This window comes from Lissotriton vulgaris, chromosome 5 (genome assembly GCF_964263255.1).
Source record: "Lissotriton vulgaris chromosome 5, aLisVul1.2, whole genome shotgun sequence".
Lineage (NCBI taxonomy): Eukaryota > Metazoa > Chordata > Amphibia > Caudata > Salamandridae > Lissotriton > Lissotriton vulgaris.
In genome coordinates, this window is record NC_141693.1 from 1,953,550,838 (window position 1) to 1,953,569,635 (window position 18,798).

The 18,798-nt window shown below is 44.9% G+C and overlaps 1 long non-coding RNA gene and 1 pseudogene across 2 annotated transcripts in view; both read left to right on the plus strand.

Annotated features, from left to right (window-relative positions):
- The window catches only part of LOC147717850 (uncharacterized), a 207,765-nt gene extending 192,870 nt beyond the window's left edge, over positions 1–14,895 (plus strand). For both annotated transcript variants that reach the window (XR_015296102.1, XR_015296103.1), the window contains exon 3: positions 13,844–14,895. This is a non-coding gene — a long non-coding RNA (uncharacterized LOC147717850). The remainder of the gene's footprint in view (positions 1–13,843) is intronic.
- Positions 14,896–16,657: 1,762 nt separating this feature from the next.
- LOC147717852 (uncharacterized) lies at positions 16,658–18,462 on the plus strand (annotated as a pseudogene).
- Positions 18,463–18,798: the final 336 nt, after the last annotated feature.

Below are 18,798 nucleotides of genomic sequence, written 5' to 3' on the forward strand. Positions count from 1 at the left end.
AAAAGTAAATATTCTATTACAGCAGCCCTCTGTGACACGGCACGCTATATTGGATCATTTCAGATTCATTGTACTGCTGGTTGGGGACTTTGCAGCCCTCTGAAGCAAGCAAATTAACCTAACAAAATATCGGGCTCCTGCAAACATAATATAGATCTCTAGAGCAGCACTTATCTCACCAGGCTATATTTCACAGCAGGCCAGTGTAGGCTAAAGCAATGTCAATCAAATGTAAGTTGTATCTGACTTGTGATCACTGTGTCCCAGCACAATAGGCTAATCAAAGCACTATGCCATATTGAAATCTGGGGTTTCATGATTGGACATTGCTTCTGAATGCCTGATAAGTTTAGGTCGTGACAACCATGTATATATTCTGAATAGGAAAGGTCATGAAAGTTGCTGGCTTAAGAACAGAATGGCTCGATGCCCTGTACAGTTGTGCAATCTTTTCAAAAAGCAAATCCCTGTTGACATGCCATACACGAACTGTGTTGGATTTGACCCTTTCTGCAGGGCCATTCCCAGTGTTTTACTTCAACCTCCTGTCTTCTGAACCCCTTTTTTGTTGGCTTGTAGGCCTCTGTGTACTTTACCACTGCTCACCAGTGCTAATGTGCTTTTGCTCTCTCCTTTAAAATGGTGAAATTGGCTTGCACCCCGTTGGCATGTTTAATTTATTTGTAAGCCCCTAGTAAAGTGGTACAACATGTACCCAGGGCCTGTAAATTAAATGCTACTAGTGAGCCTGCAGCACTAATTGTGCCACCCACTCAAGTACCCTTCTAAACATGTCTCAGGTCTGCCATTGCAGCCTGTGTGTGATCAATTTCCCAACATAAACCTTTTGCACAACCTAAATCTTCCTTTTTAATATATATAAGACACCCCTAGGAAAGGCCCGAAGTAGCCAATAGGACAAGATGCAATGTATTTAAAAAGTTGGACCTGTACTTTTTACCTTTTACATGCCCTGGTAGTGAAAAACACCTAAATTAATTTTTCACTACGGTTCTGCCTATCCCAGGATAATATTAGGTTAACTTATAACATTTATTAAGTGATATGTTTTAATTGGGAGCAGGTGAGGATATTGAGTTTGGCGTCCAAAGAATTCTAATTTAAAACCCAGTTTAATGGTAGGTTGGATTTTTAGTCACAATCCTGAAAATCTCACTTTTAGAAAGTTGGTCTTTTCCTTTCTCAACCAGTTGATGTCCGCAGCCTGCATCCTGGGTCACATGACTAGGTGTAGCTGGTAGTTGGTCTTTGTGAAATGCTCCCATACAGTGGAACAAAGAGCAAAAGATGTTAGCATGATGGGCCATTTCTGACTTGGTAAGGGGGAGGAGCTGTCACCTACCACACTTGCACATTACAAAGGCTCTGCCTAGGCACCCTTACAAAGGGTTTGACACAATTTTTTATTTTACCTCAGACAAGCTGGGGCCACAGCAGGAAATCAGAAAAATCCAAACACCTCGGGGGTGAGGACCTCCAGAACCTTCTCCTACTTCAAAGCTGACACCAGGTGTAAATTATGGACCCTCAGACTCAACTGTTCAGTAGACCTCTGGACCTGTGGAAGATTCAGAAGGACGTCTCTGCTACTCTGCTGCCCTGCAGCCTTGCTGCCTGCTGCTCTGCTGCCTGAGAAAAAGGAATGGATTGCAACTTGATCCCAGAACCACCAGAGTGACTCCAAGGGCTAGTTGGCTGTCCTCCTGATCAGAGTCTCAGGGACAGAAAAGGCTCCAACCAGCCTGAACTCAGCTCCTAGAGTCTACGTGCTATGGGCCTTGCCTCCCAAGAGGTGCGACCCCAGTCCTGGACCATTGAAAGTGGGCCTGAAGGTGCTCTGCCAGCCCAGCTGTGGTCCTGTAAGCAGAACTGATGCAGCACAATGGAACTTCTTGCAGCTTCTTGCAGCTTCATCAGCACCAGTGCAATGCATCTCCAATGCTGGACACCACATTGCAACCAGCTGTCTCCTCGCAACTGCTGCTGCGCGACGCACTCTCGATGCAGGCCTTGAATTGCAAGCACCTCGTGGACAGCATCCTTGACGGGGATGCAAGACTCTGCATCGTAGCTCAGCAGCTGCCACAGAACTACCTCTGCGCGACCGGTACATCATATCCCCTCTATTATTCAACATCTACCTAACCTCCTTACCAAACCTGATTACATCATTCAACCTCACCTGTTACAACTATGCAGTTGACACCCAAATCATTCGTAAAAAGAGATGGTCCCGAAGACCTCTACAATTTAAAACTTGACTGCCGCCAGGCCATAAACACATGGATCATGAATAACCATCTGAAGCAAATATCGCAAAGACAGAGCTTATGACCCGAAGGAAATGTCAAAAATACCAGTCTATTGCCAACATGAAGCCCCTCCAACAATATCAAGAGACGTCAGAAACCTGGGGGCAACCATGGATTCTGGACAATATTTGAAACCACATTTTAACAAAGTAAAACAGAGTGCCATCTACATAATGAAAACACTACACTGCATCCTCCCATACCTTGGATAAAACCCTAGCTTCATTTCGTCAACAGATTATACCTTAACAAACCTGCATTAATCATTCGCAAAATACAACTCATCCAAAAAGCTGCTACAAGACTTCTTCTCTGCCTTCACCCATGAGAACACATGTCTCTAGTCTAGCAATCGCTCCACAGGCTACCTATAGCAAGAAGTGCAACGTTCAAGACACTCTACATTGTTCACAGACCCTCCAAGGAAAAGGACTGCTATGATTACAAGCTAAATTCAAGCAATACAAACAAATCAGAACACTGTGCTCCATGCTTGCACCACTCAACATCATACCACCTTACAATAAGAAATCCGTAGAAGGCACTGGTTTCTCAGTAAAAGCCGCCCAGTGCTGGCACTCCCTGACAGCCAGCATTTGAAGCATCCAGGAGCAGATACACTTCAGAAGACAGATAACCTCATCGCTGCTAGGGAGATTTCTCTGAGGTGCTTCAGATCCTTGAAATACATTGTTTCATGACGAGCTCAGCTTATCATGAGCACAGGAGCACTGTACTGCATGACGAGCTGAGCTCGTCATGAGCATGGAAGGGGTTAAAAACATTGCTATTAAGAAGACAACTGCACCACCACACATCCTGGCAACAGAAACTGGAAATGCAGTCACACCCTCAGTCTTTAGCTTACAATCCATGGATTGGAATCAACCCAATCTACAAACTACTTTCGATAGGCTGGTAAGTTAAGGAGATGGATTTACAAAAGGGGGTGGTGATGAACAGAGTGTCTGAATTGAGCAGACCACTCTTACCCAGTCCAAAGATCAGGGCTTGATCCATCACCGTTATTTATCTCACTGCCCCATCCCAGCTCAGAACCTGGCTATATGCAAATCAGTCTGTCCCTGGCCCAGTGCATCATGGGAACAGGGCAGACTAAACTACCAAGCCAATTCTTTACCAGAAAGGAGACAAGCTACCGGGGACCGGTTTCTGGCATTTCAGCCTCTTCGGCCCGGCTTGCTTGAATCCTGATGGAGCAGTGAGAAAGGGACTCATGTCTGAGTATACCCTGCCACACCTATAGTGGCCAAAATCGATTTACAAAAGGGGGTGGTGATGAACAGAGTGTCTGAATTGAGCAGACCACTCTTACCCAGTCCAAAGATCAGGGCTTGATCCATCACCGTTATTTATCTCACTGCCCCATCCCAGCTCAGAACCTGGCTATATGCAAATCAGTCTGTCCCTGGCCCAGTGCATCATGGGAACAGGGCAGACTAAACTACCAAGCCAATTCTTTACCAGAAAGGAGACAAGCTACCGGGGACCGGTTTCTGGCATTTCAGCCTCTTCGGCCCGGCTTGCTTGAATCCTGATGGAGCAGTGAGAAAGGGACTCATGTCTGAGTATACCCTGCCACACCTATAGTGGCCAAAATCGATTTACAAAAGGGGGTGGTGATGAACAGAGTGTCTGAATTGAGCAGACCACTCTTACCCAGTCCAAAGATCAGGGCTTGATCCATCACCGTTATTTATCTCACTGCCCCATCCCAGCTCAGAACCTGGCTCATTGCACCATCAGGATTCAAGCAAACCGGGCCGAAGACGGCTGTGATGCCAGAAACTGGTCCCCAGGAGCTTGTTTCCTTCCCAGTGTAAGAATTGGCTTTTGTAGTTTGGTTTGCCCTGTTCCCATCATGCACTGGGACAGGAACAGACTAATTTGCATACAGTCAGGTTCTGAAACTGGGATGGTGCAGTGAGCTAAAAAACGGTGTTGGATCTAGCCCTGATCTCTTGACTGGGTGAGAGCTTTCTGCTTAATTCAGAGACTCTGTCCCTCACCACCCCTTGTTGTAAATATTTTTGTCCACCCTAAGCGTGGAAGGGTATTCTCAGATGTGAGACCCTTGCTCATTGCACCATCAGGATTCAAGCAAACCGGGCCGAAGACGGCTGTAATGCCAGAAACCGGTCCCCGGGAGCTTGTTTCCTTCCCAGTGTAAGAATTGGCTTTTGTAGTTTGGTTTGCCCTGTTCCCATCATGCACTGGGACAGGAACAGACTAATTTGCATACAGTCAGGTTCTGAAACTGGGATGGTGCAGTGAGCTAAAAAACGGTGTTGGATCTAGCCCTGATCTCTTGACTGGGTGAGAGCTTTCTGCTTAATTCAGAGACTCTGTCCCTCACCACCCCTTGTTGTAAATATTTTTGTCCACCCTAAGCGTGGAAGGGTATTCTCAGATGTGAGACCCTTGCTCATTGCACCATCAGGATTCAAGCAAACCGGGCCGAAGACGGCTGTAATGCCAGAAACCGGTCCCCGGGAGCTTGTTTCCTTCCCAGTGTAAGAATTGGCTTTTGTAGTTTGGTTTGCCCTGTTCCCATCATGCACTGGGACAGGAACAGACTAATTTGCATACAGTCAGGTTCTGAAACTGGGATGGTGCAGTGAGCTAAAAAACGGTGTTGGATCTAGCCCTGATCTCTTGACTGGGTGAGAGCTTTCTGCTTAATTCAGAGACTCTGTCCCTCACCACCCCTTGTTGTAAATATATGGTAAGTTAAGGAGAGCTGACCGGAGCTTCAAACGGATATTATGTAGTTATGCAAGTTCATATACATAACATTTTTGGTCCACACTAATGCTAATACCATAACACTCAGCTGTCAGCAGCCAACTGTAACTTACACCTCTTTACATTCACATAAGACATATATGTTACAAGGGTTGTCCATCACCGGTACTGTGCAGCCAATAAACCAGAGATCAATGAAAGAACAGGCATGGCATAACTGAAGAGCTCTGTCCACATTGGTGGTCTATCGGAGGACTTTAATCTAGTCCATGACTACAGGTACCAAATGTCTATACACTATGGCTGCTACTTTACATCTCACAATGACTTTCAGATATGAGAATATAGTAACAATCCACATCCTAGCAGATCTCTCCACTTCTCTCTTCCTCTAAATGTAAATGTCTTTGTACTTGTATAGCGCACAGCTACCCGCAGTGGGTCTCCCGGCGCTTGTACGAATACCGCAAGGGAACCCTTCCCGGTTTTCCGTGTGAAGTGTCCACTCCTGGGCACCCCCATGGTGAAACCAGGCATCCCCGGCGCTGTGGGGGCCGTTGTGGAGACTAAGCAAGCTATTGCCCAGAGTTGCAGCGTGGGACCCATGATTAGAATAGGCACCGAGGCGAGAATATCTGGTCAGAGGAATTTTTGAGCCCAAGACCTGCCGAGGCGGGAAACGAACCCTGGTCCCAAGCCAGAGCTCTGCATCAAGGTCTGCCTGCTCTAACCATTGAGCCACACTTCTCCACCTCTAGCAATGTCAGCTCTGCTCCAGACCAGCTCTGCTCCAGACCATTACGCAAAATTCCTGATTGGACAAACCAGTGCTGTAACCAGATAAGCAGAGTATATTGTAAGAAACCTCATGAAGGCACCTGCAGAGTTGTTCAAAGCTGCCATCATACTGAAATTATTTAAACACTAGCAGCCCGTCCCGACGTTGTCCGGGTATGAATTGCTGCGGGCCAGTAGTATATTGTTTTGTAGGATTTCGTTTTGTTAGCATTTCTTATCTGTGACAGGCCTGTGAAAGGCTCCGATTCACAGTGCACTGCTGATGCACTTAGGAGTGTGCGTTCAGTAGTGTGTGAACTCAAGTTTCCCTACTTCATTTTTCCTTGAAATATTATATAGCGCGAACTCGACAACATGGCATGAGCACAATTTACATTACAGAAGAACACATTCATTTGTGGTAGGCATGGGGAGACAAAGCGATTTGCCTGGATTAGCTCTAATGTTCGCAATTCTAGAACTTGTGGCGGGAGGTGTGTCTAAAAGTGTATGTCGGTGCTGGCCATCAATGAGAGAGACCTGCGCATTTTTCAAATGGGTGGTGAAAAAATATGAGTATGTTGCTGGAGATGTGGGCCGCCGTGCCACCAATGTACTTACCGGGGCAGGGTGAACACCCATTATTCCGCAACTTTCTTTCCGCATACCATCACTCCGCATACTTTCATTACGAAAGTACCATGACTCCGCAATGCCATTATAACGCATGGCATTACATTTTATATGCTTTTACCACGCATACATTTACAACGACATTTGTTGTAAATGCATGAATGGTAAAAACATGTTTTTTTTAAATGTTTGGATAAGGTAAGTATGGGTATAGGGGTATATGTTTTGGGGTACTGAGGTATATGTTTTGGGGGGTTTGGGTATTTTAAGGGTTCAGATATAGTTTTGGGTTATGGGGTACAGGGGTAGTTTTAGGGTTTAGGGATAGGTATGGGTTTTGGGTTACAGGGGTATTTTTAGGGTTCAGGGCTAGGTTTGGGTTTGGGGGTATAGGGGTATTTTTAGGGTTCAGGGGTAGGTTTGGGTTTTGGGGTACAGGGGTATTTTAAGGGTTCAGGGCTAGGTTTGGGTTTTGGGGTACAGCGGTATTTTTAGGGTTCAGGGCTAGGTTTGGGTTTTGGGGTACAGGGGTATTTTAGGGTTATGGGGTAGGTTTGGGTTTTGGGGTACAGGGTCATTTTTAGGGTTCAGGGCTAGGTTTGGGTTTTGGGGTACAGGGGTATTTTAGGGTTCAGGGGTAGGTTTGGTTTTCGGGGTACAGGGGTATTTTTAGGGTTCAGGGCTAGGTTTGGGTTTTGGGGTACAGGGGTATTTTTAGGGTTCAGGGGTAGGTTTGGGTTTTGAGGTACAGGCGTATTTATAGGGTTCAGGGCTAGGTTTGGGTTTTGGGGTACAGGGGTATTTTTAGGGTTTAGGGATAGGTTTGGGTTTTAGGGTACAGGGTATATTTATAGGGTTAAGATGGGTTAGTGTTTAAGGGTGTTGGGGTATTTTAAGGAGTAAGGGTGGGTTATGATTATGGGTGCAGGGGTATTTAAAGGGAGCAGGGTGGGATTAGTTTTTAGGGTGTAAAGGGTAATAAAATAAAATAATAAATAAAAATAATATAAATAATGCAATTTAAAAGAATAAATGTTTTAATTAAATTTAAAAAAATGAGTATATATATATATATATATATATATGTATATATATATATATATATATATATATATATATATATATATATATATATATATATATATATATATATATATATATACACATATAAACAAACATATATTTGATGTTTTAATAATGTACTTTTACAATGTATATGACTTTACCACACATGGATTTGCGTTATAATGGCATGTGTGATAAAGTCATATGCGTTGTAAAAGTTTTAGAAATTATGTCTTTGCGGAGTAATAGTCCCGCGTTATAACAAGCATTGGAAATGCAATAGGTCTCGCATCATTAGAGTTAGTGCTTTTAGAATTGTTGATGGGTTTTTTTTGTAAATCTTTAGCATTTTTGTTTCCTGTAGCCAATGCTAAAGAATTACAAATAAAAAAAGCCATAAACATTTCTAAAAGCTCTAACTCAAATGCTGCGAGACCTATTGCACTGTCGGCTGGCGTTTTTTGATGGTGCTGTGCTGGGAGAGAGAGTGGGGAGGGGTTGGAGAAGGGAGGGGGCGTAGAGCAGGGGGCGGAGCTATTGTATTAGTGCTCAACCCGTACCTCTGGGTTTTTCAAATGCATTGTGGGTGAGGCTACATAGTAGGTGATGGGTAGAGTCTTGAATGCGTTTAAGCAAAAAAATTCCACGCAGGGCAGTGATAAAATAAATGTACTAAAGTTTAATGGGGGGCTAAATAAATAAAAATTCTTCAATAACAAGTCATGGTTTAGTTATACATAGTGTAGCTCACACACTCGGGCTGTGCATTTGTCCAGTCTTACTACAGATAGCAAACACGACAAGAAATAGTGTCACCTCGGAGACCTAAATGATGTATCTTTTCCTAGATCAGCCCTTGGAGACCTGTGGTGCCTGCAGCCCTGAACAGGGGCTTTGCATTCGTCCGAGTATATATATTTTTTTTGGGGGGGGAGAGAAAGGGGGAACGATGCAACAAACCCTTAGAAAACACATGTTGATGCCTGGCGCCAGGCAGGTCTGACAAGCACCGAGCACAGCGAGCTGCAGCTGTTTGTGCGACCCTTCTTTCAAGGAAGAGCAGGTATGTGTGATGTGAGTCCGGTTGACCTCGGTTGAGGAACAGGAAGGGGTGTGCATCGTTGTAGCGGTGAGTGCAGTGCCTGTGGCTGTGTGCTTGTCAGCAGGCTGCGGAGGGCAGGGTCCCGCCGCTGCAGCTTGAGACCAGCTCAAGTGCACCACAGACGGGGCAGGGCTGGCAGCGGTGACCCAAGCTACAGCCAAGGGTCCCAGCAGCAAGGCTCGCAACTAATAAACAAGAGAAATTGTAAAAATGGAAGATGACGCCACACCAAACGTATGATATTCACATTTTCCATCAGTTGCACACACCATGACATCATGAACATGGCAATTAATCCATTCATTAAGGTGGGTTTCCTCCCAATCCTACCGGTGTTATTTGTTACTATTGTCAGATATCTCGAAATGACGGCCCCTCACTATGCACAGGAAAGTGTGTTTATTACTGGGTAATGTTTCTCCATATAGACGTTTACTTTTATTGTATATTTGTTGGAAGGTTAGCGCGCGTGCACACAATGTTGAACTGCTCTGTGGGAAGTCTGTTTTCTAAACAGTTCAACGGTGACAGAATACAGATTTTTGCAACAAAAAAACAAGCGAGAGCTATTGGCTATGCCAATGCTTGTTCATTTGAGCATACAGTGTCCTCCATAATGACAGCCATCAAAGCAGCTGACTATCTGCTGACCGGGTGAGGCAGATGGTAGAGCTTGGGAGCCAAGAGTTAGGAGGGCTGCTTGGAGCATGGACAGACCACTGGAGCAGTGTTTTTGCTGCGTTTGTGGTGGGGGAGAGTTTATAACGCGAATGGGAGCAAAGTTCCAGAAGGCCTGTGCGGAGTATTGCGAGACCACGGAGGACTGTTTCTGCTGCATTACAGGCATTTCTTTGGTGGTGGGAGGGAAGGCACCCCACTGTGAGATGCAGTGTTGAAGCTGCAAGTTAAAGATAAAGCATGCCGCTCGTGAACCGACCTACAACACACAGCAGTATTGTGGCTCTTTACAAATCAAGTGCGTACCTTAATCTCGTACCAAACGTGAGCAGTGTTTCTAATCTAGTCAGGTCCGCTTCATTTCGCTATAAATCATCACAGAACAGAAATATCCAAAGCATTCGAGGGTTGTTATGGGACGTCACTGCTTGCACTTCTCTCACAAACACTAAAACATGATGTCACATTATCCGGTGGGTAAAGTTAACAAGTAGGGAAGGCAGAGAAGGGGAGGGGGGAGGAGAAATGCGACACAAACAAGACGGAGGGAAGGAAGATAAGGGGAGGGGGGAGGAGAAATGCGACACGGCGGGCAGGGGAGGGGGCGAGGGGGGAGGAGAAATGCGACACAAACAAGACGGAGGGAAGGCAGATAAGGGGAGGGGGGAGGAGAAATGCGACACGGCGGGCAGGGGAGGGGGCGAGGGGAGAGGAGAAATGCGACGTGCGGATAAGGGAACTGATGTGCATGCGCTTTTAAGCTCATTGCGCATGCGCATTGAGCTTAAAAGTCACGGGCACTGCAAGGAATCGCCACGATTCCTTGCAAGTTAGTTAAAGAGTGGTTAAGCCCCCATAGTCTCGCAAGCTCGATGCGCATGCGCATCGACAGGCGAGACCTAAAAATTGCGGAGTGATGGTATGCAGGATGTTGGTTGCGGAATATCATCACATATTCCCGGGGGAGGGATGGTCCCTTTCTTGCTATTTCCGTGGAGGCGGGCCTTGTGTCCAGATGTGCGTGGCGCGAGGCCTATGCGCAACAGTAGTGGAAAATCTCCAGTGTGCACTTCAGGCGTCACCGGAAGTTAAGGCGAGATTACATTTCCTGCACAATGGCCCCTGTTTGGCCTCCATCCGGCCCTTGGGAATAGCGCCATGCCTGACCTCCATACAGTAAAGCAGGTGCACGTCACTGGGAGCGCGGGGCAAGCACACCTGGAGCTGGAATGTACAGAACCTGGGAAGAAAAAACAATGAATTATTGGGCACAACGCTCACTTTTTTTTCCCGTAATCCCGCGCCCCGCACACGCCCACGGCCCCAGCACACAGCACACGATATGAGATATGGCATGAAGGGCGGAACGTACCACACGTCCCCAGCGTTTGTCACACCCCCAGCACACACCCACAGCACAACACAGACACGCCCACAAGGGACTACTTTGCTGGCACGGTTCTTTTACTTTTTAAATGTATATGGTGGGCGTCTGCATAGCCTATGTCCTTCTGCTGCGATTGCCCTTTCCAACGCTGTATTGGGTGTTGTGATTGGTGCTGTGGTTCCTGAGATTACCCGCCTCAAAGGTTTGGGCTCTCTCTTTATTATATTAGTATAGATTACCTTCTCTATTGACCCAGGGCGGAGCTTGCGGAGTGCAGATACGCGGGGTTCCACAGAGTTGGGGGTAAACTCTGCTCCACTCTCCGGCTCCAACCCACATAAATTAAATACTAGGACAACATAATTTAAACAGGAATAAAAGCAACTTACCTTATTGCGGCGTCCCAGGGGTGCCCTTCTCCTCCTCACGTACATCTTGCACAAACTGCGCACGCACATGCACATTTCTCACAAAGAAATGCGCGTTGGAGCCGGGGGCTAGCTAACTCCGCTCCGCTGCGGAGTCGTAGTTTTTTTCCCTACTCCGCGTTCTCAGCAGAGCACGGAGTAGGGAAATTTCCGCAGACTTTGCTGGCACAGTGGAGTTCTCCGCCCGCCCCTTTTCTGTATCTCCCATAGCTCATCATCCACCACATGGCTATGCAATGCATCTTGTAACATGATATCCGCACATCGGTGGTCATCACGCACATGGAAACACTTCCCACATAGGATCACAAAACAAAGACCACACACCACTCTATAGGCTTCCCATGTAGGTAAGGGCTTCAATGTCAAACATAGGAGTAATCCTCTCACTTTGCAGTCAGAGAAAGAAAAGTAAACATCTTCACACAATTTGTCAGAAGACATAGACTACCATTTAACCTATCTTGGAACACGCAGCAAATCTAACGAGATAAAAATCTAAATGGAGAGAAATTTTTATTGCTCATTCACCATTGGAACTCGTGCACCTTTGAATACTGTGACAACCACCTCGGTCATGGGGGTGGGGGGCAAAGATAAAAATGGGCTGATCATCCCTTAAATGCCCCTGTGGTTACTGCCCTTGGTACTTTGTGGGTGCTGAAGGACAGTAGTAAGTCTTACAGACTTAAGGAGCTGGCAGACCCCAATAAGTTGGAACAAGGTGTAAAAGATGAGGCCAAGACGCAGTTGCACAAAGAGGAGGGGAGCAATGGAGAGTGGAACGAAAGAGAGATGGGTACACGTCTGTATTGACCAAAAGCTAGGTCATCATTCTTACATCATCCGTTCACAGCTACGCCCCGATTTCAGACAGCCAATCAGCCTCCTGCTGCCTCAGCTTTGCAGGTTGCAGGCACACCCTCTAAAGTACACCAGATTTGGCACTCGTCTTGCAGCCCCCTCACCACATTTGGAGCAGCGCCACGCTCCCACAGTCATGCTCAAACCTGAGACCTCATCTCCAGACACAAGGCCACTTGGGGGGTCATAGATCCCTTCACATATTGTTTATTATGACATACAACAGAAAGAGACAAAGAATGGTCAGAGATAAGCTGCACCACTATGTCGGAAGAGCGTCGCCCACCCTGCCAGCACCCTCCAAAACATGAAAAATAAAATGATAATAAACCGGTTTAAAACCCATTTTATTTTGCTTGTGCTGAGTCATGCGGGTGGGGCCACATTGACGACAGGCACTGAGGGGAGTGGTATGTGTACTCTCTTCACTGCACATGACGGTTTGGCCGGCCGTCTCAGGCCAGCCAAACCACCACGCGCAGTGAACGTTCTCCAACCCGGCAACGCAGCTGGTTTGCAGAGAGCAGGCACAGACTCCCAGTCTGTCCTGGAGCGCATATCAAGGGCGCTCAGACAAATCCTAAAGCTGCTGTCATGCGTGTGAGCAGCTTCAGGATTGGAGTATGTGAGCTTGTTAACTGAGGAATGACGTTTCCTCTTGATATAACCAAGTCAGGCTCAAACCTGAGACCTCATTTCCAGTCACAAGGTCACTTGGGGGTCATAGATCCCTACACATATTGTTTATTATGATATACAAAAGTATGAGACAAAGAATGGTCAGAGATAAGCTGCAGCTATATAGACGTGTTTTTGTGCGTACCTTAACATGTTAACTTAGAAGTAAGTAAAGTGGCTACCTTGCTCCAGTGTCACTATGGACATTGTTTTAGACTTGGACTTTTGTGTGATTGCCTATTGCATTCTGGGCGTTGGAGCCTTTTTTTGCTTCCACTGAACTAGTTAGACTAACACACGTGAAATCAGTGTTTCGTATGTGAAAAGTTGAGGACTGAAGCTAGTGGCTGTAATGATCTGGAGTAAGGTGGTCGCCCTAAAGACAAGGTGACGCAGGAGACCTTAGCCAGAAATGACCTTTTAAAACTGACTGGTGAGCGCTCAGCCTGATTTGCTTTACATTGAAACATGAAGTGTTGCCATGTTATGTTATGTTATAAGGAACTTGTAAAACATAAACGTTCACTCCGAGGAGCATCATGGCGCTGAGCGGATCCCTAACAGACACGATGACTGAGACTCGGATTTGATTTAGACGAGTGATCTGCATAGAGCATCAGGGGCCGTAAAGATCCAAGTTTTCAGAGTTTTCCTAAAAAGGGTTTCTGATGGGATGAAACGTAGGTGGTTCCAGGCCTTAGTCCCAAGAACGATTAAAATTGTGCAGTTGTTTCTTAAATTCCTTATTTAATTCTTAAAACTTTCTCTCTGCATGTACAGCTGTCATTCTTTAAAATGCTCATTCGGTCTTCTTTCTCAGATAGATACTCTGGCTCAAAAGATGACTTGGATTTCTTTTTAATTCATTTAAATAAAAGCATTTATCTCTTCAGTTCAGACACTTGCCTTTCAAAGGGACAATGCACAATATATATTGTAGGATGAAATAAGTGAATGTGATGTGATTAACTCTGTACCAACAGATGTGACTTATTCTTCTCGAACCCGATCAACTTTCCAAGCCAAAGGCTGTTGTCCCTGCATTGTCCCATCCCCTTAATCCAGAACCAATGCCTTGTTGTAAAACCTCAGAATTGATCATATTTCTCTTTTTCTCTTCTTTTGCCACTAGTGGGCTGGAATCTGAAGGGGAAAGGCTGCCTGGGTATGTTTAACTGCCTGTTCTCCTCCACGGAGTACTATGAAGGGATTTAGTTTACTGTGTCCAGCTCCTGCTGCTTCGGCAGTCTCTGCAACGCTGGCTCCTTGGCGGGGCCCTCCCTGCTGGCGGGCCTGCTGACCCTGATGGCTACATTGCTGATGACATTCCTCTGAGGGATCCACATGCTGATACCATCTGCCCTGCTGGACTCAACAGCGACAATGAAATCAGTGATTTGCTAAAGCTTGTTTGGTGGCTTTCTCTTTCAGACCTGACATCGTGCCAACAGTGGAGTCATAAGACGGTCTAAAGCTGAAGGATGAGCTAAATTCCTGAGACTACCATGAGGCCAGCCTTAGATCCCACTGAAGTTACAAGATCTGCTCTCATGTTCCTTGGTTTTGTCCACTGTAGCTTCGTAGGCCACAACAGTGGTAATACTAATTCAATAAAGCAGTCTCTTGCGTGCCTCAGTTTCTCTGTGAAATATATAATTTGCCATTGCCATCCTATTTACACTTACAAAATTATTGAGCAGTTTTACTAAGTAGTCTGATTTTTCAATGCTCCAAAGGACGCCCTGTAGTCCAGGACCAAAATGTCGTGTTCTGCACCATCACAATATTGTAATGTTACTCACTGTATGCTGCATTGTCAAAAGATTGACATAGTGTTATTCTCTTTTTTTCTTTAGTAAATTGCAGTTTTTGGGGGAAAATCAATATGAAATCCTTTGTTTTAAATTTCATAGTTGTTATTTCGGAGGGTGGGGAGCCTTTGTTGGGAATTTAGATTTAGATGTTCATTGTTGTGATCTCCAGTGGGAATGATTAGTCGGTGTGTTGTCCATCAGTATAGTATCTCACCCTCTTTTCTCTCCTAATATTTCAGCTCAACATGTTCGTCCCCTCACCGCCAATGTATTATTTGAGATGGGTCCATGCACTTTGATGATGTGGTGCCCACCCACACACAGTATTTTGTATTTGATGTTCTCCCATAAAATGTTATTCTATACTTTATATGTTGCCTGAATCTGTTTTCTTTGAGCCTGTGATGCAATATATATCTTGTTTGGACACTTAATTAATCGTCAACTGTCAAATGCTCAGATTCACAGACACCCCATCTTCCTCTGCGTTCATCTAACGCCCCACCTGTCTCAGTTTTCTGTATAGCCAGTTACCTGTTATTGGTGCAACAGAAAATTGGATACTAACAGCTTAATGGGCGCTCCACATTAATTATCAGGGAATTCACAATGAAAGTCAAAAGTTGGTGCATCCAGAGGGAGGGTGCGCATCCAACACCCAAAACTCCTGTAACTACAGAAACCAAGATAAATGTCCACCCCCTGAGCACACAAAACAGTAACCAGTAATAATCTCAACTATATAATAGTTGCACAAATAGTATAAATAGCTGGCAGTCCACTTCGTATCGTAATTAAATCAAGTCCATTCTTCAATCGTTGTAGTCACTGCAAATCTTCAAAAGTTTATTCCAATGTGAATTGACTGTAAATTCTGTACATCAGTCTCTGTGTATAGATGGTACATCAGCCATTTACCTGTTATTGGTGTCAGCCCTCTGGCTGGCAACCAGCTGGATGATGTGGAATGAGATGGAAAGCAGCTATGACACCCTTGTGGAGAAATGATCTTGGTTGGGAAGCACACAATCTACTCTGGAACTGACTTAACTAGTGAACGCCTGGAGCAGGCTTAGTGTGAGTGAAACTTGCTGATATCTCCAGTGTCCTCTGGTCTTAAAGGGGCCGTCCAGTGTAGAGAAAAACCTTCTCTTCACCCAGTGTTACATCTCTAACAATCGCCTATAATCAGCTTTCTATAATGTTTGTTTACAGTTCTATTATGACACTCGCTGCTTGGCCCCTTTAAGTAGTTGCCGTAGGAATTAAGGGAGGCGTAAACATGTATTTTTGAAGACACTTTTGCATCGCAGCTTGATTGCCTTATTAGTAGGATGCCTGTTACACACCTAAATAGCAACCTTTAGTGTGCTCTCACCGAGTAGATTCAGTATGCTGCTGAAACATTTTTAGGTCTGATGTTATCCAAGACCTTTTGATTTTACTAAAATTATGCATCTAACAAACGTTGATGTTCTTTCAGCCATTTTTCTCCATTCGTGGGTCTGTTGCATTTTTATTCCACCCACTACAGCATACAGCTTGGGGAATTGAGTCAGCCCTTCAAGCTATTGGCTGTGAGTGACTTGATTCTGCTATTTCACAAGAAGCGCATCCGCACTCAAAGTAGTTCCCTACAATGGCAGTGACCATGATTGCAATGCATACTTTGTGATACAGAAAAAAAGTTTATTTTTGCCCTAACTAATGTTCGTTTTTGATATTAGCAATGGCCCACTAGCTCCCCCAACACAAAGTTTTAAAAAACCATGTCAAAGCAAAACGAGAACTGACAGAGCCAAAAGCTGATATCGAGCAAAAGACCTATTGGATTTGCCAATGCTTTTTTTAATTTTTATTTTTTGAATGTTTTTGTGTGCCATCACTCACTCTCAACACATAGTACCATTTCCTTTGGGAAAAAAAGCATTGCATTTTCTTTTTGTTACTTATCATGTACGGTGGACATTTTAACTGTGCTACTTTAGTTGCAGTTTGATTCAAAATGTTCACTTTGAGTGACATTGAGTCTCAAGCATTATATGTATGGAAGAAATGCCTCTGATTTACAGTAAGTGAAGGTGACACTGGTTTTGCTCATGTGGTTGTGCATGCGTTTGTACTTGCGTGGCATGAAGGGGGACGCAGGAGAGGACATACTTGGGAATTTTCACCTAGAGCAGCAGAACCCTGCCACCATACCTGAGGGAATCATGACGGAGCCTTATTGGATGTCTGAGTTTTGGGGACCACTGTGGGACAGTGCCCAACGTGGACCCCATAGCAAAGACTTATCTGAAGACATAAATGTGAGGTATTACGTTTGCCTTGGGTCTCAGCAGAAGGGAGGGATACCTTCTGCCATCATGCAAAAAGTGCCAGTTGTCCTGCCCCAGAAGTAATGTCACTTCCGTTACTGGTGCTTTTGGGCCCTGGGGTCCCTCCACTGGTGTGACTTTACTTCAGGGGGGTGGGGGCACCTGACCCGGTTGAGTCACGTGTGTTGTGACATCACCCTGGCCATGTTAGTCACATGCTCATGGTTCTACCACGTGGTTAGAGCTATGCGGCAGCCCTCAATGAACTAGAGCCCCTGGAGATCAGGCGACCATGATGTGTTGTAAAGGAGTACGCCTCATTTTTATTATGCTTAGAATACATAAAAGGAGCTTCTAAGCAGTGTGTGGCAAACCCAGGAGCAGCTCTCCAGAAATAGATTGCTAGATCATTATGGAGAGATACAGCCATCTCATCAAAAAGACGACCTCTGATGGTGGTTTGAACACTATCGATAGATATTATCGTAGCCTGACACCATCGGCAGTGGAGCAGAAAGTGCCATAGTTTAAGCTTAAAGAGGGTGGTCATGATGTCACCGATTTTGACAAGGAGCTCTGCCAGTGGCTGGGAACGCTCAGCCTCAAGGATATGCCGCAGCTGATATCCCCTATTAGGGGCTCCAGGAGCATTAACGAAGCCTTGAGTAATGAAACTAATGCTGGAAACAGTTTCATCGACATGCAAGGTGGCAAATAATCTGTAACAGCTCCTAACTCACCGGTTCATGAAGATATGGGGTTTCTGTATGAATCTGCCTCAGAGGCTGTAGTTGCACAACAGCTGCGCGCAAACTCCGACACCGGTTTTGCCTCAATGGACCTCAGCGACTCTCAAGATTTTAGAACCAGTCCCTAAAAAGCATGAGGTTAGTAAAAATCTTTATAGACTCCTACTTTTACAGTATATACGGTTATATTTTATTTTTAACTAATAGTTTGTCTTTCTTTCTTTTTTTAACTGTATCAGCAAAAAGAGGTGTGGTAGAAGGGACATTGCCAAAGGTTAACACCGTAAATTTTTACTGCTTATGATGTTCAAAACAGACTGAAAGTTCCACAATCCAAAACAAAGAGACCCATAGGAAATTTGTGTGTACCTATAATATTGCAGATTTCGAAACTCCAGGCATACCCTACGATGCCATATGGTCTGTAAAAGGTGTTTCTGCAATTGTTGTGAGTGCATGCGTCAAACATGACTATTATAACCTCTGTTACAACCATAAAATGAATGATCTGCAGCAGGAGGCTCACAAGTGTGTGTACGACGCATACACTTCAAGAGCAATCCGTCATATATGCAGTTTGCTAGACTCGAAAAAACTATGTAAACTGTTTTGTCGGGTGTATGGTTTGTCTGATGAAAAGAAAAATATCCACCTTGATATAATTAAGGTCTTTTCAACCACACTCAGAGATCCGATACTCGAATGAGCCAAGCTCAAAACTGTTGTATGCAAGGTTTGTGTACGTATTTTATTAGAAGGATGGCAGAAAGGGCTATAGAAAGATTTATGTGCAATATTTATTTTAAAACTAGACTAGTGTGCTTTTCAGCCCCACGAAAACTGTTAAAAAAAATTCTGCGTCCCCTGTAGCGTGTTTTCTTATTGTATTAATTAACGTTACATACTTACTCACATTTTAGGGCAAGCATCAGAATGTCATTGCGCTAGTTGAATCTGAGTTAAGTCCAAGATAAATATGTAATGCCACATTAGGATATGTTTTGCTTAAAGGAAGAATAGCTGAAATACAGCCTGTATGTCTGCGCTAACTGGCTTGATGAACCACCCAATGCAATTCAATGTGAGAGTCCCACGTGAAAAGCAGACTAGTGTTTCAATGTGTGCCTAGTTACAACGGTTGAGTACTGGAGCACGTACAAGAGCCATATGAGGGAGTTAATACTATCACTGACAACCAGCTTACAT